The following is a 16,569-nucleotide window of genomic DNA, read 5'->3' on the forward strand; positions in this document are numbered from 1 at the left end:
ATACTGGAAATAAAACTAATCATGCTCACTAAACTGATAAGAAAAGTAATGAAACTCATGCTGTATGCTTAGAATTAAAGGAACTAAACTTCTGCAAATTCTAAACATAGGTGATACTTGTTTCATTTACTTATAACTTTATACTTGAAATTAATCTTTTAATTTCTTTTACTTTTACTTTTCTTTCTTCTTCTTTTTCTTTCTTCTTCTTTTCTTTGGGCCCAGGCTTAGTACCATCTTATGTGCGCTCCCTAATAGAGACTGCTGTAGTCCCACAGGGTAAAGACCTCGGTCTTACCAGGGCCAAGACCTCGGAAACGGTCACCTAGATTTGTTTAACGACAACCTCGGAAGTCGGGTACTAGCCTATTAATTTAATTTACTTGCTATCTCTTTTTAACTAGACCTTGGTCTTTTTCTTACTTATAGCTGCTCATTATAGCAAGGAAAGTCCAAACTAAATGCTATGTGCATACATGTATATGCTAAAATCTGTTCATGCATATCTTAAAGCAAAGGGAAACAAAAATCAGCATACTACTATATGTTATAATCTGTTCATGCACATCTTAAAGCAAAGGAAAACAAAAATCAGCATGCTACTATATGCTAAAATCTGTTCATATGAATACTAAAATTCTGCACATGTGAATAACAAAAATCTGCACACGTGAATCATTAAAAATCTGCGAATGAACCAGAATTAAAAACTAATACGGCTCATTCTATTCTAATACTGCATACTTTAAATAAAGGTTGCCCTTCTAACTAAATAAGGGTTGTCCTTGCCCTTTGAGTTGCAAGGAAAATGCTAAACCATTCTACTAAATAATGGGTTGTTCTTACTCTTCAAATACTGAAATTTAGGATCCTATCTTGACCTTGGACTTGCTTTGCTTAGAACTTCTCATAAACCAAAATAACTACTAAAGATGCAGCTATAGTACTAGAATTAATGCTAATCCTGCTCACTGTATCAACAAAAAGAAAAATAAGCTGCATGCTATTATAAAAGGCTGTTCAGCATGGTAAATCAACAAAGTGAGCAAAACTGAAATACCAATGATAAGGGTTGTTCATATTCACAGTAGTGACTAAAACCCAAAACCACAAGCTTATAATACACGTATAGAAAGCCCAAAACCCAAACGGACTACTCACGATACAAGCTATTTATGTTCACTTAACAAAAAAACTAAATCTGCATGCTTTAAATTACCACCAAGGGGATCTAATACAGCATGTTGGAGTAACAAAAGACCTAACCGCATGCTATAATTAGTTCTATTCATGTGTATTGAGTAACAAGGAACTAAATTAAATGCTACACGTTTAAAACACATTCTAACTTACTGGATCTGAAGTATAAAGGGTTTAAGTTACTGATTTTGAAATGAACAGATTCTAAACTTCAAGCTTAAAGTAAGGGATGTGCAAATAAATCCATTACAACTACTTAGGGTATGCTGTGAAGATCAAACAATTACAACTACTTAACATGCTGTGCAAGTAAGCACAATTTCAAAGGAAATCTGAACTACACTCATGAACTAAGGCCCCTTTCAAACTCAGAACTATCAAGGAGAAATCCACACTGGAAGAAAAATCAACTACTTGAATCATGCTAAATAACTACACGGCTAAATACGAAATAGGAACAAGAAGCATGCTGTGGATGTAAGAAAAACCCTAGCATGGCAATTCGGCACAGCAACTCAACCTTAGAAATTCGGCCAGATAAACAAAGCAAAGAAAGGGAAAGCTCTAGCATACAATACTACTCGGCACTGTGAAATCTGGAAGCAAGAAAGAAAATCGAAGCTCGGAGCAACTCCTACCACAGGTGAGTAGTACTTACCGCGGTTTGCTTGAACTTATAACTGAAATCGGCTTCTACTGCTTCTAGGGTTTCGGGTGAGATGAAGATCCCAGTGATCTCTTCTTATCTTCTTGTTCTCCTTGGCGAGAGGAGCTCGAATCCACAAGGTTCATCGAAAGAAGACCTTCGCTGATCGCCGGAGATGAAACTAGGGCTTCGTATTTCTTCGCTCGGCAGAAACGGCGCCTCGCACGCGAGAAGCAGAGAAGAAGAGGAGAAAGGTTTTCAGGTTTGGGAAAACACTTAAGCTTTCTTTTAAATCTAGGGTTTCCATTATAACTATACTTTATATATATCTCGCTTCATACTTATTAACAAACCACGCGTAGCCCAGTTGGTTGGCTGTGTCCGGTTGGGTCAGGTTCGGCCGGAGGTCTTGGGTTCGAGTCTCACCTTCAACATTTTTGGTCAAAACTTCTTTCTTTTTGTAAACATACTAAACGACCTCCGAAAATTACGTAAAAATACTCTCAAAATTCCTAAAAATCTCTAGAATATTTTAAAAGTATTTCTAAATGTTTTTGAAGACATTCAGAACTCGAAATAGGGAAAATTGGGTCGTTACAATCCCCCATACCTTATAAAAAGTTCATCCTCGAACTTAGAATAGTTCTGAATATTTCGGTCTCCTACTGTCCTCACGCTCCCAAGTGACTTTCTCGTCCTTCTGGTTCTACCAGATGACCTTCACTAGTGGTACTTCTTTATTTCTTAGTCTCTTGACTGCTCTATCCACTATCTGTGTAGGTCTACTCTCATAACTAAGATCCTCTTGGATCTGCACTGACTGAGGTTGAATCACTTGGCTCGGGTCGTGGAGACACTTCTTTATCATGGAGACATGAAATACATTATGTATTGCTGACATGTCTTGTGGTAAGTCCAGCTTCTAAGCTACTTTCCCATTCCTCTCTATGATCAGGTAAGGTCTACATAGCGACGACTTAATTTACCCTTCTTGCCAAATCTCATCACTCCCTTTATAGGAGCAACCTTGAGGAAGACTGACTCTCCCACTTGGAATTCCAATGGCCTACGGCGTGTGTCAGCATAACTCTTCTGTCTGCTCTGGGCAGTCTCAATTCTCTGTCTGATTTTCTGGATCGCCTGAGTAGTCTTATCTATCAGCTCTGTCTGAATGCCCAGCTCTACTTCCATTACTTTTCTCTCACCTGCTTCTTGCCAGCAAATGGGTGATCTGCACTTCCTGCCATACAGTGCCTCGTATGGTGCCATCTTGATGGTCTCCTGATAACTATTGTTGTAGGCAAACTCAGCTAAGCATAGATACTTGCACCAACTTCCCTTGAAATCTAGTGTACAAGCCCTGAGTATATCTTCTAAGATCTGATTTACTCGCTCTGTCTATCCATCAGTTTGAGGATGGAAGGCTGTGCTGAACTTGAGTTTGGTGCCTAGTGCAGTCTGAACACACTCCCAAAAGTGTGAGGCGAAGCGCCCATCTCTATCAGAAATGATAGATTTAGGAACTCCATGAAGTCTAATCACCTCCTTAACGTATAGCTGTGCTAACTGCTCTATGGAGTGGGACACCTTGATGGCTAGGAAATGGGTAGACTTAGTCAATTTGTCCACTACTACCCATATCGCGTCATATCCATTTGTAGTTCTTGGAAGACCTATTATGAAGTCCATGGATATGTCTTCCCACTTTCACTCTGGTATTGGGAGAGGTTGTAGGACTCCTCCTGGTCTTTGGTGCTCTGCTTTGACCCTCTGACATGTCAGGCAGGTACTGACATATTTAGCCACATCTCTTTTGAGTCCCGACCACCAGAACCGCTGTTTCATGTCTTGGTACATCTTGGTAGAACCAGGATGCATGGAGTAAGGGGTACTATGAGCTTCCTCTAGGATTTTCTTTCTCAGTTCTTCATCCTTGGGGACACAAAGGCGGTTTCCCTGATAAAGAATCTCACTATCTGTTACTCGAAACTCTGATTTGTCTTCTTTCTGTATCCCTTGCTTGATCTTCTGAATGTCTGGATCTTCACTTTGCTTTCTTTGTATGTCCTCAAGCAAGGTAGACTCTAAGGTCAATGCGGAGAGCTGCCTATAAATAATTTCAAGTCCAAAATCTGACAACTCCTTCTGCAGTGGTAGGGTAATGATGACAGAGACATCAGGGATGCAGTGGACTTTCTGCTTAGTGCATCTGCCACTTTGTTAGCTTTGCCTGGGTGGTAGAGGATCTCACAGTCATAATCTTTGACCAACTCTAGCCACCTACGCTATCTCATGTTTAAGTCCTTCTGAGTGAAGAAGTACTTAAGACTCTGATGGTCTGTGAAAATTCTGCACTGAACGCCATACAAATAATGTCACCAGAGTTTTAGTGCAAAGACCACAGGTGCCAACTCAAGATCATGAGTGGGGTAGTTCTTTTCATAATCTTTGAGTTGTCTGGAAGCATAAGCTATCACTTTTCCTTCCTGCATGAGTACAGCTCCTAAGCCCATCTTGGAAGCATCACTGTAGATGTCAAAACTCCTGTCACTTTCTGGAACTATCAGGATAGGAGCACTGGTCAGTCTCTTCTTGAGCTCTTGGAAACTCTACTCACATTTATCGGACCATTCAAACTTCTTATTCTTCCTGGTGAGGGTTGTTAGTGGAGAGGCTATCCTGGAAAAGTCCTCCATGAATTTCCTGTAGTACCCAACTAAACCAAGGAAGCTTCTGATCTCCCTGGCATTCTTGGGTCTGCTCCAGTTGTTGACTACTTCTATTTTGGCTGGATCCACTTGGATGCCTTCTTTAGAAATTATGTGACCTAGAAATTTCACCTGATCTAACCAGAACTCGCACTTTGAGAATTTAGTGTAAAGCTGCTTTTGCTGAAGAGTCTGCAATACTATCCTCAAGTGCGTGTCATGCTCCTCTGGAGTCCTTGAATAGACCAGAATGTTGTCGATGAATACGATGACAAATTTGTCAAGGTATTCTCTGAACACTCTGTTCATTAAGTCCATGAAGACCGCTGGTGCATTAGTCACACCAAAAGGCATGACTATAAACTCGTAGTGTCCGTATCTGGTTCTGAAAGCTGTTCTGGGTATGTCTCTTTCTTTCACCTTCAGCTGATGGTACCCAGAGCGCAGGTCTATTTTCGAGAATACTGTTGCCTCTCTCAGCTGATCAAATAAGTCGTCGATCCTGGGAAGGGGGTACTTGTTCTTGATGGTCACTTGATTCAGAGCTCTGTAATCTATGCACATTCGCATAGATCCGTCCTTCTTCTTGACAAACAACACGGGAGCTCCCCAAGGTGAGTGACTAGGGCGGATGAAGCCTTTGTCAAGCAGCTCCTGAAGTTGCTCTTGTAACTCTTTCAGCTCTGCTGGAGACATGCGATACGGAGCTTTTGAGATTGGACCGGTACCAGGTACCAACTCAATTTCAAACTCCACTTCTCTGTCGGGAGGCAGTCCAGGTAGCTCTTCTGGAAATACTTCTGGATACTCGCATACTACCCGGACGTCCTCCTGCTTGAGTCCTTTCTGTTCTTCTGCATTCACTATGTATGCAAGAAAACCAGCACACCCTTTAGCTAACATCTGGTGAGCTGCTAGGGAGGAGAGAAGTTTCTGGGTCTTCTTCCTTGGCACCCCCGTGAATTCAAAAGGTGGTTCACCCTCTAGACTGAAGATTACTCTCCTTCTGCGGCAGTCCACTGAAGCACTGTACTTGCTGAGGAAATCCATACCCAAAATGATATCGAAATCCTGCATGGCGAGGACTACCAGGTTGACATATAGCTCTCGGTCTGCAACTCGGACTGGTATGGCCCGAAGCCACTGCTTGGATTCCATGACTTCCCTAGAAGGTAGGGTCGTCAGAAACTTGGAGTTCATACTTTCTGTAGGTACCTGTAATCTACTGGCAAAGTGTACTGATACGAAAGAATGGGTCGCCCCAGTATCAAATAGTACAGTAGCTAAATGCTGAAAAATAACTACTTGACCTGTTATAACCGTGGAGGCACTAGCAGCTTCTTCTTTGGTGAGGAAGAACACTCTGGCGCTGTCAAAGGCTGGAACTGGTGGAGCTTCCAACCTTCCCTGACTGATATGGGGTCCCTCTAATGTTGCTCCCATGTATTGCAACTGTGCAGGCTGGCCTCCATATTGCACTGGCTGTGGCTGAGGTGCTTTGAGCTTGTTAGGACATTCTTTAGCCATGTGTCCTTCCTGACCGCAGGAATACCACCCAGTCTTGCCCAAAAGACAGGCTCCTGGATGCATTCTCCCACATTTGGTACAGGGAGGAAACTTGGTCTGCTTGTTTGCTGGTCCTCCTGAGTTCCACTGCTTTCTTTTATTACCCTTGCCTTTCCAGTTCTGTTTACTTGACTGGGATTTCTGGTTCCCCGCTGACTTGTCCTCTATCTTCACTGGCTTGTGCTGCGCTCATTGTGCTTTGATGTTGTTCAGGTAGTGCTTAGCAACTAATGCCCTACTGATCAGCTCTTCACCAGTCTAGGGCCGGTGAGCTCCACTGCTCACATTCAGTGCTATCTGTGGTCTCAGCATTCTGAGCATCAGTCTGACTCACTCCTTCTCTGTACTTACTAGCTCTGGGCAGAGACGAGCTAGTCTGTTGAACTTCTTGGCTGCTTCTTCCACTGACAGGTCACCCTGTTTGAACTCTATAAATTCCTCATAGTGCTTGTTGGTGATCTGTAGGTGGAAGAACTCTTCATAAAACTCTGACTGAAAATCAGCCCAGCTCATCTGATCAGCTGCTTTCTTGGTCTTTATCCTCTCCCACCACATACGAGCATCTCCAGACAGATAGAAAGAGGCGCACTTGACCTTCTCGACTTCTGGCCAGTCAAGAAGCTCCATAGTGCTCTCCAGTGTTTTAAACCAAGCCTGGGCATCCCAGGGCTCAGTCGTGCCTGAGAAGCTCTCTAGTTTCAGTTTCAGCCACTGTATAAGGTAAGCTTCTGGTCTCTGAGGTGCTGTGACGGCTCCTAGGGCAGCTGGTGGAGTCTTAGTTACCACTGGAGTCTCTACAGTGACAATTGGAGGAGGGGGAGGAACTGCTTGCTGGTTTGCCATCAGATTGGCAATAACTTGCTACTGCTCTGGTACTTGTTTCTGGAGTTGAGCAACCACTTCAGAAAGATTGGGCTCAGTTGCCCTAGTTACTTCGTTCTCTTGGGCTGGTTCCTCAGCACGAGCAGTACGAGGACGTCCTCTTCTTGCCATCTAATTTTTTTTTCAAAGGAAAAGGTTTGATAGATTCTCTTACCCTTCTAATCATACATATATATGAATAAAGAAAAGGGAAACAAAATCTTCTATCTTACTTAAGCACTCAAAAACAAGTACTCTATACTGCAGTTAATAATAAGGAAAGCAGAATAAAGAAAGAATTTAAATACTTTCTTACTTGGAGATGACAAGGATGATGCTGATGTGTGTGTGATGCTGGAGAATGGAACACTGCTCTGATACCAACTGTAACGACCACCCTTCTTACTACTACTCTCTAAGGGCGACCGTTACCTAACTACTACTCTACTTACTAGTGTCACTTATGCTAATATTAGCAACACTTATATTTATCAAGGCCCAAGAGGAAGTCCTACCACAAAATTTCGGCAGTCTCCCCTGTACCGGTGTCCAAATCAGCCATACAGACACTATATACACAGCCACAGGCGGCTGGAACATACTTTTTCACAACCACGCAGTATAAAAACACGATAAGAAGAAGGAAACTACTCTAACAATAGCAAACAACTATATCACTCCAACAATAGGACCCAACTACAAGTGCGGAATAACTTAATTACAATCTCAACTCATAATAACATTTAAAGAAAACTAGAACATAAACTGAAACTCTAAACAGGTAAGTCCTGAACATTTGCTAGCAAACTCTGGATCTCTTCATAGTCCAGTCATCACACACCTTCATCACCACCACTCTGTCGCCTTCCTTTCATACTTTAGCTTTTCCTTTATCTGCAGTAGGAGGAAAAATAGATCTATAAGCGAAACGCTTAGTAAGTACTATACTATCTCACAAAAACTCGAAGTGCATAAAAATGCAAATGATACTGAAACTGAAATGCTAAAAGAAAAGCTACATGTACTCATCTAATAGCAAGGTACTCAAATAAACTGCATACTCATGATATACCAGAATAAAGCTGAATACTGGAAATAAAACTATTCATGCTCACTAAACTGATAAGAAAAGTAATGAAACTCATGTTGTATGCTTAGAATTAAAGGAACTAAACTTCTGCAAATTCTAAACATAGGTGATACTTGTTTCATTTACTTATAACTTTATACTTGAAATTAATCTTTTAATTTCTTTTACTTTTACTTTTCTTTCTTCTTCTTTTCTTTGGGCCCAGGCTTAGTACCATCTTATGTGCGCTCTCTAATAGAGACTGTTGTAGTCTCACAGGGTAAAGACCTCGGTCTTACCAGGGCCGAGACCTCGGAAACGGTCACCTGGATTTGTTTAACGACAACCTCGGAAGTCGGGTACTAGCCTCTTACTTTAATTTACTTATTATCTCTTTTTAACTAGACCTTGGTCTTTTTCTTACTTATAGCAGCTCATTATAGCAAGGAAAGTCCAAACTAAATGCTATGTGCATACATGTATATGCTAAAATCTGTCCATGCATATCTTAAAGCAAAGGGAAACAAAAATCAGCATACTACTATATGTTATAATCTGTTCATGCACATCTTAAAGCAAAGGAAAACAAAAATCAGCATGCTACTATATGCTAAAATCTGTTCATATGAATACTAAAAATCTGCACATGTGAATAACAAAAATCTGCACACGTGAATCATTAAAAATCTACGAATGAACCAGAATTAAAAACTAATACGGCTCATGCTATTCTAATACTGCATACTTTAAATAAAGGTTGCCCTTCTAACTAAATAAGGGTTGTCCTTGCCCTTTGAGTTGCAAGGAAAATGCTAAACCATTCTACTAAATAATGGGTTGTTCTTACTCTTCAAATACTGAAATTTAGGATCCTATCTTGACCATGGACTTGCTTTGCATACATAAACCAAAATAACTACTAAAGATGCAGCTATAGTACTAGAATTAATGCTAATCCTGCTCACTGTATCAACAAAAAGAAAAATAAGCTGCATGCTATTATAAAAGGCTGTTCAGCATGGTAAATCAGCAACGTGAGTAAAACTGAAATACCAATGATAAGGGTTGTTCATATTCACAGTAGTGACTAAAACCCAAAACCACAAGCTTATAATACACGTATAGAAAGCCCAAAACCCAAACGGACTACTCACGATACAAGCTATTTATGTTCACTTAACAAAAAAAACTAAATCTACATGCTTTAAATTACCACCAAGGGGATCTAATACAGCATGTTGGAGTAACAAAAGACCTAACCGCATGCTATAATTAGTTCTATTCATGTGTATTGAGTAACAAGGAACTAAATTAAATGCTACATGTTTAAAACACATTCTAACTTGCTGGATCTGAAGTATAAAGGGTTTAACTTACTGATTTTGAGATGAACAGATTCTAAACTTCAAGCTTAAAGTAAGGGATGTGCAAATAAATCCATTACAACTACTTAGGGTATGCTGTGAAGATCAAATAATTACAACTACTTAACATGCTGTGCAAGTAAGCACAATTTCAAAGGAAATCTGAACTACACTCATGAACTAAGGCCCCTTTCAAACTCAAAACTATCAAGGAGAAATCCACATTGGAAGAAAAATCAACTACTTGAATCATGCTCATTAACTACACGGCTAAATCCGAAACAGGAACAAGAAGCATGCTGTGGATGTAAGAAAAACACTAGCATGGCAATTCGGCACAGCAACTCAACCTTAGAAATTCGGCCAGATAAACAAAGCAAAGAAAGGGAAATCTCTAGCATACAATACTACTCGGCACTGTGAAATCTGGAAGCAAGAAAGAAAATAGAAGCTCGGTGCAACTCCTACCACAGGTGAGTAGTACTTACCGCGGTTTGCTTGAACTTACAACCGAAATCGGCTTCTACTGCTTCTAGGGTTTCGGGTGAGATGAAGATCCCAGTGATCTCTTCCTATCTTCATGTTCTCCTTAGCGAGAGGAGCTCGAATCCACAAGGTTCACCGAAAGAAGACCTTCGTTGGCCGCCGGAGATGAAGATAGGGCTTCGTATTTCTTCGCTCGGCAGAAACAGCGCCGTCGCACGCGAGAAGCAGAGAAGAAGAGGAGAAAGGTTTTCGGGTTTGGGAAAACACTTAAGCTTTCTTTTAAATCTAGGGTTTCCATTATAACTATACTTTATATATATCTCGCTAAATACTTATTAACAAACCACGTGTAGCCCAGTTGGTTGGCTGTGTCCGGTTGGGTCAGGTTTGGCCGGAGGTCTTGGGTTCCAGTCTCACCTTCAACATTTTTGGTCAAAACTTCTTTCTTTTTGTAAACATGCTAAACGACCTCCGAAAATTACGTAAAAATACTCTAAAAATTCCTAAAAATCTCTAGAATATTTTAAAAGTATTTCTAAATGTTTTTGAAGACATTTAGAACTCAAAATAGGGAAAATTGGGTCGTTACACCAAGATAATGGCTATGTGCCACTGGGAGATTGGATGGATCCTGGAAAAAGGCTATGTACCACCAGGAAAGAGGCTATGTGCCATACAGAGAGTGTCTATAATTTATTTGAGTGGGTAGGTAAAGTGTAACAACTTTGTTAGCATTGATCGTTCAAAGAGCGACTATGTAAGATATAACAATCTTTTTAGCAACTATCACTCAGTGTGCTTGCTGTAGCATGGACCATTTTCTCTAAGTATGGATTGGATGTTCTAATATGGTTTTTGTGACCAAACTCTCAAATAGTCTATGTAACTTATTAGGTATTTGTGACTAAACTCTCAAATAGTCTATGTGACTTATTAGGTTTTTGTGATTAACTAGTCTTTGTGAGTTACCTGAATGAACTAGTCTTAGTGACTTACCTTGGACGAGTGGGAGATGTAGGAAATGGGAACGTGAGAACATGCCCATGTTCCCCACTACTCTTAATGGAAAAGTCCATTATACCCCTGGGTTATTTCCCTTTATAAGGGGGGTGCCCAAGGTTAATTCGGAGGAGGAAGGAGGAGAGTGAAAAAGTTTTTCACACGACGGTGGAAAGAAACATAGAGAGAGGGAAGAACATCTGAGGCGGTGGGATTTGGTTCGTGGAATTGCGAAGAGCTTTCTGATCCTGTGATCGTTCTTCCGACAGTGAGTCTTGTCGTCGCCGATTGCAGATCTACGGAAGATCACTGTAAGCATTTATCGTTTATGCTTTTAATTCATTTTATTCATGCATTTATAATATCAACATAGGCCTCTCCTATCTTTCGCGCCCATGACTTCTACTTCATTCAACTGGTCGACCTATCATAACCTATATCAATATTCTTCTCTGACAACATCGCTCTCATTCCTTACATGGCTACTATGATGCAGATTGAGTTGGTGATGTTGATGATCGCACTTCCATATGTGCTTATATTATTTTCCTGGGTCCCAATCCAATCTCGTGGAACTCCAAAAAGTAGAGATTTATTGCTCGCTCATCTACTAAGGTTGAATATCGAGCCATCGCCTCTATATATATGGAGCTGTAAAAAGTTCGATCCTTTCTTCTTGAACTTGGTGTTGCCCTTGCGCCTTCTCCCATCTCATGTTAGAGTGTATACTAAAAGCCTAGCTTTTGGTATAAATATTTATCTAGAAATAAGAATCACATTGGTCAAATGTCTACATTTATGATAAATGTAGTTGTTCAATTAATTTATATTGTAGATAACATGGTGTGTGGTGTCACACACAGAGGATCATGTTATCAGTACCTTATAAATTATAAACAGTAGCTCACGACCATAATGGAAAGGAACAAACCATTGGAAGGTCGTAGTGTAATTAGGTATTAGTTTATCTTAACTATATAATTACACTAGTACACTTAGAATGTATTGAGTAGGACCATTAGAGGTCGTTTCTTTTATACTGATTTTATAAAGAAACAAAGACCTCAGTTATTATGGAAGTGTGTGCTCTTAATCCTAATATAATAACAAGCACATATATTTGATATTTATTTCTTTAATTTATCAATGGGTGAGATTTAGTTCGATGAATCAATAAGCACGATAAGTTGGGAAATGATATCACTTATAGTGTGTGTTGTTGATTATAGAAGGAAACTGTGTCCTAGTGATCTAGGTTGAGAATGCCCCCAAGAGGAGCTCATAAGGATTGTCATGTTAAACCCTGCAGGTGGACTTAGTCCGACATGACGATGAAGTTGAGTGGTACTACTCTTGGAGCTAGATATTAATTAAGTGAGTTGTCAGTAACTTACTTAATTAGTGGGCATTTGTTATCTTAAACACAGGGAGACTAACACACTCATAATAAGAAGGAGCCCAAAATGTAATTTGGGATTGGTGCGGTAGTTCAATAATAGTTCTTTAGTGGAATGAATTATTATTGATGAAATTAAGTTGTGTGTTCGGGGCGAACACAGGATGCTTAATTTCATCGGGAGACCAAAACCAATTCCTCCTCTTGGTCCCTATCGTAGCCTCTAGTATATAGAGATTTATACCCACCGCATACCCACCTTCTTACCCATCCAATGGGGCCAGCCAAGCTAGCTTGGAACCCAAGCTAGGGTCGGCCAAGACCAAATGGATGAGCCATGTAGGTGGCCGGCCAAAGCTTGGGTCCCAAGCTTAGGTGGTCGGCCACTAGAATATTTAAAAGGATTTTTATTAAAATTATTTCTTATGTGGATATCATGTTTTTAAAAGAAAGTTTAAAAATTAAAAATTTCCTTTTATAACTTTCTACAAAAGATTAAGAGAAGAGATTAATCTCTTTCCTTATTTGTTGTTTAAAAGGATGGTTTTAATTTTTGGTAAAAACTTTCCTTATTTGTAAATCATCTACATGTTTAAAAGAGAGTTTAAAATTTGAAATCTTTCCTTATTTGTTGATTAAAGGTGGATTTTAAATTTTAAGAAAACTTTCATTTTTAATCATGTTCATGATTTAAAAGAGAGTTTAAAATTAAATATTCTCTTTTATAAGTTTCTACAAAAGATTAAGAAAAGATTTGATATCTTTCCTTATTTGTAGATTAAAAGAGATTTTAATTTTTAGAGATAACTTTCTTTTTATCCACATGTTTAAAAGAAAAATTTTAATTTATAAAATTTCCTTTTTATTAACCAATCATGAAGGAATAAAATTATTGGAGAAATTTTTATAAATTTCTATAAACAAATTAGGAAGTTTTAATTTTTGTTTTAATTAAAACTTTCCTTGATTTGTGGATTGAAGGTGGCCGGCCAAATAAGTTGGAAAAAGAAAATTAATTTTTAATTAATTAATTTTTTTTCATGGCAAAAGAATTAAGGAAGGTTTTATTAATTTTTCCTTATTTGCCAAGACCAAGGATTATAAAAGAGGGGATAGAGGAGGCTTCATAGTGAACAACTCTATTCTTTTTCTTCCTCTCTTTTCTTCTTTGGTGTGGCCAGCTCTATTTCTCTCCTCTCTTCTTGTTGGCCGAAACTTATCTCTTGGTGGAGCTTTTGTTAGTGGCCGGATCAAGGAAGGAGAAGAAGGAGAGAAAGCAAGCCTCGTTTCTAGCATCCCTTGGAGCATGGTGGTGGTGGCCGAACCTCTTCATCCTAGAAGATGTTTTGATGGCCGAAATTTGCAAGGAAGAAGAAGGTGCTTGGTGGTTCTCATCTCGGAAGATCGTTGCCCACACAACGTCCGAGGTTAGAAGAGGAATACGGTAGAAGATCAAGAGGTCTTTCTAAAAGGTATAACTAGTAATTTTTCTTTCCGCATCATGCTAGTTATTTATGGAAATAATACCAAATACAAGAGGCTTACGATTCTAGTATTTCGAATATGTCTTTCGAAGTTGTGTTCTTTTATTTTATTTTTCCTTGTGATTTGATTGTTCTTTTCGGTTAACCTAAAGTTATTTTAGGAAATTAAATATTAGATTTCTATAAAAGGTTTTGTCTAGTCGGTGGTGGTTTCTCCCATATCCAAGAAGGCCATGTGCCTCACCATGTCAGTACTGGGAACCAATTATGGAAATTAATATTTAATGGAATTAATAACCTAAGGTGATTTGGGTCGAACGTGTTAAGTTCCGCAGGAGATCCAAGTCAAAACCTAAAAGAACAAATAGATTAAGTTTTGGATCAAACGTGTTAAGTTCCGCAGGCGATCCAAAATTTATTTAAAAGAACACATGGTAGCTAGGAAAAGGTTCAGACCTTTGTACAAAATTTTTGTACAGTGGAACCTCTAGGTTTTCCGAGTAGTAACCAACAATTGGTATCAGAGCTAGGGATTTGCCTCTGTGTATTTGGTATTAGTTTAATTATGCACATGTCATACATAATTTAGGCAGGATAATAGTAGGATGTGCTAACTTTGTGGATGCAGGATCCAACTATTATGACTTATAGTTATTATGTGTGTGATTGGACCCTTGGACATGTCAAGAGCATTTTATTGTGTGTGCATGATTGTATTATAAAATACAGCAGGAGCTGTATTTAGTTTTATTAGGATTTTATTTTTTGATTTAGATACATGTACATTCCTTCGAGGAATATAGGATCGAAAAATGTAAAAATTCTATTTATGTCGCGAATCGAATCTTGCAAGGCGTGGAACTTTTTGAGGACTAGAGGCGCAGCGGAACAAGGAGCAAGATGGATGCGACAACTAGACCCGGTGGCAGTGGCCAAAGATGGCAGCAGCTAGGGTTGGTGACACACGGAGGACAACAATAGATAAAAGTCATAATAGTTGAAAATTAGATTTTCTATTTATTGCTTTTATATTGTACTGTGTGTGCATGTTAGTATACATAGACTAGTATAGTTAAAAATTCCTCGTTTATAAATAACTAAGTGGGAGAGGGATTTTTAAATAAATCCCATGGTCTCCATTACTGGTTTGTAAGTGATGCAAACAAGCTTGCGCGTTGGCTCTGAGTGCCTTCCTCCATAACGGATGAGCTTGTTTGTGGATCACTAGAACAGACTTCCAATTTTGGATGACTATAGGAAGTTAATTAAGAGCGTGTGATCTTCCCCAACGGAAGGGGCATAATCTTATTAATGGACTTAGTGTCAAGTAATGGTATACACTTAGGCATGTCTAATAGTATCCTCCCCATCGGAGTCACTGCTATTATTTGTGTGACCGAAGAAAACCAACTATTAATTTGTCAAATAAAGACAAGATAAAAAACCCCTCTTACAAATGTTTGATTTTGTATACGTCCACACTAACGTGGCATACAAAATTCACGGTGTTTGAGGTAATTTTATTTGTCATAAAGATTTATTGACAAGATAATTAATGGGTAAAACCCCTCTTACAAATGTTTGAATTTGTATACGTCCACACTAACGTGGCATGCAAAATTCACGGTGTTTGAGGTGTTGGTGAATTTAAATAATATTGTTTGAGGAATCAATGTTATTTTAAATTCAAAGAGTTTTGACCAAATATTTGATCAAAGACAGATCAACTATTAATTTTATTCGTCATAAAGTAAAGTTGACGAGATAATAAAATTAATGAATAAAATCTCCTCTTCGATTTTGTATATACAAAATTCATGGAGATTTTAAGGAGTTGATCTTGACCAAATATTTTTGTGATTCTTAGGATGTTTGTCAATCCCTAGTAGTCATACTATAGAAAAAGACTTAGTAGTCCCAATTGTAATGATTGGAAATAGGACTTGGACATTAAGGTAGACTGTCTTCTTAGAACTAAGAACAATTTAGGTGTATTTAATTCATTAGTTGAAACATGTCTAGTGGTGTTATCTACCAGAACCTGGAGTGTAGATACAAGATGCCATTAATCATGTCTGCAATTCAGGGTTCAATGAAACCCGACAACTAAATGAAAGGTACATCACCGTCCACATGGGCACTACTGTAAAAGTGGTAGCTGTTGTAGTGGGAGATGTTTATCCTTTGATAAGAATAAAATATGGATTTTAAGTAATTGTCTTTACGTACCAAGTTTAGAAAGAACCTGATTTCAGTTTCTAAACTATTATAGATATTGTGTCTATTTTGATAACAAAGTTGTTATCAAGAAAAATAGGAAAGTTATCTATTCTGGTATGATGGTTGACAATTTATAATCCAATAACTCCCACGATGCAACAAATGGAAATTAGTAACACATCTTCTAATTTTAAGAGAAAGCAACCTTCGGAAATGAACCAATTATATCTTTGGCATCTAAAGCTAGGTTATATTAACTTAAGTAGGATTCATTGGTAGCTGATGAACTTTTGTGTTCATTAGTAGTGGAAATCTTTCCAACCTACGAGTCTTACTTGAAAGGAAAAATAACCAAGAAGCTTTTAAGTCTAAGGGGAATGGAGTCAAAGATATATTGGAATTGGTTCATTCGATTTGTGTGATCCTATGACAATCCGGACAAGAGGTAGTATCGAATATTTCGTCTATTTTATAGACAACTATTCAAGATACAAATACATTTACTTAATGTGCCGTAAGACTAAGTGCTTTGATTAGTTCAAAGAGTACAAGGTGATGCGGAGAAATGTT

The sequence above is a fragment of the Zingiber officinale genome, chromosome 1A, assembly GCF_018446385.1.
Source record: "Zingiber officinale cultivar Zhangliang chromosome 1A, Zo_v1.1, whole genome shotgun sequence".
In the NCBI taxonomy this organism is placed as follows: domain Eukaryota; kingdom Viridiplantae; phylum Streptophyta; class Magnoliopsida; order Zingiberales; family Zingiberaceae; genus Zingiber; species Zingiber officinale.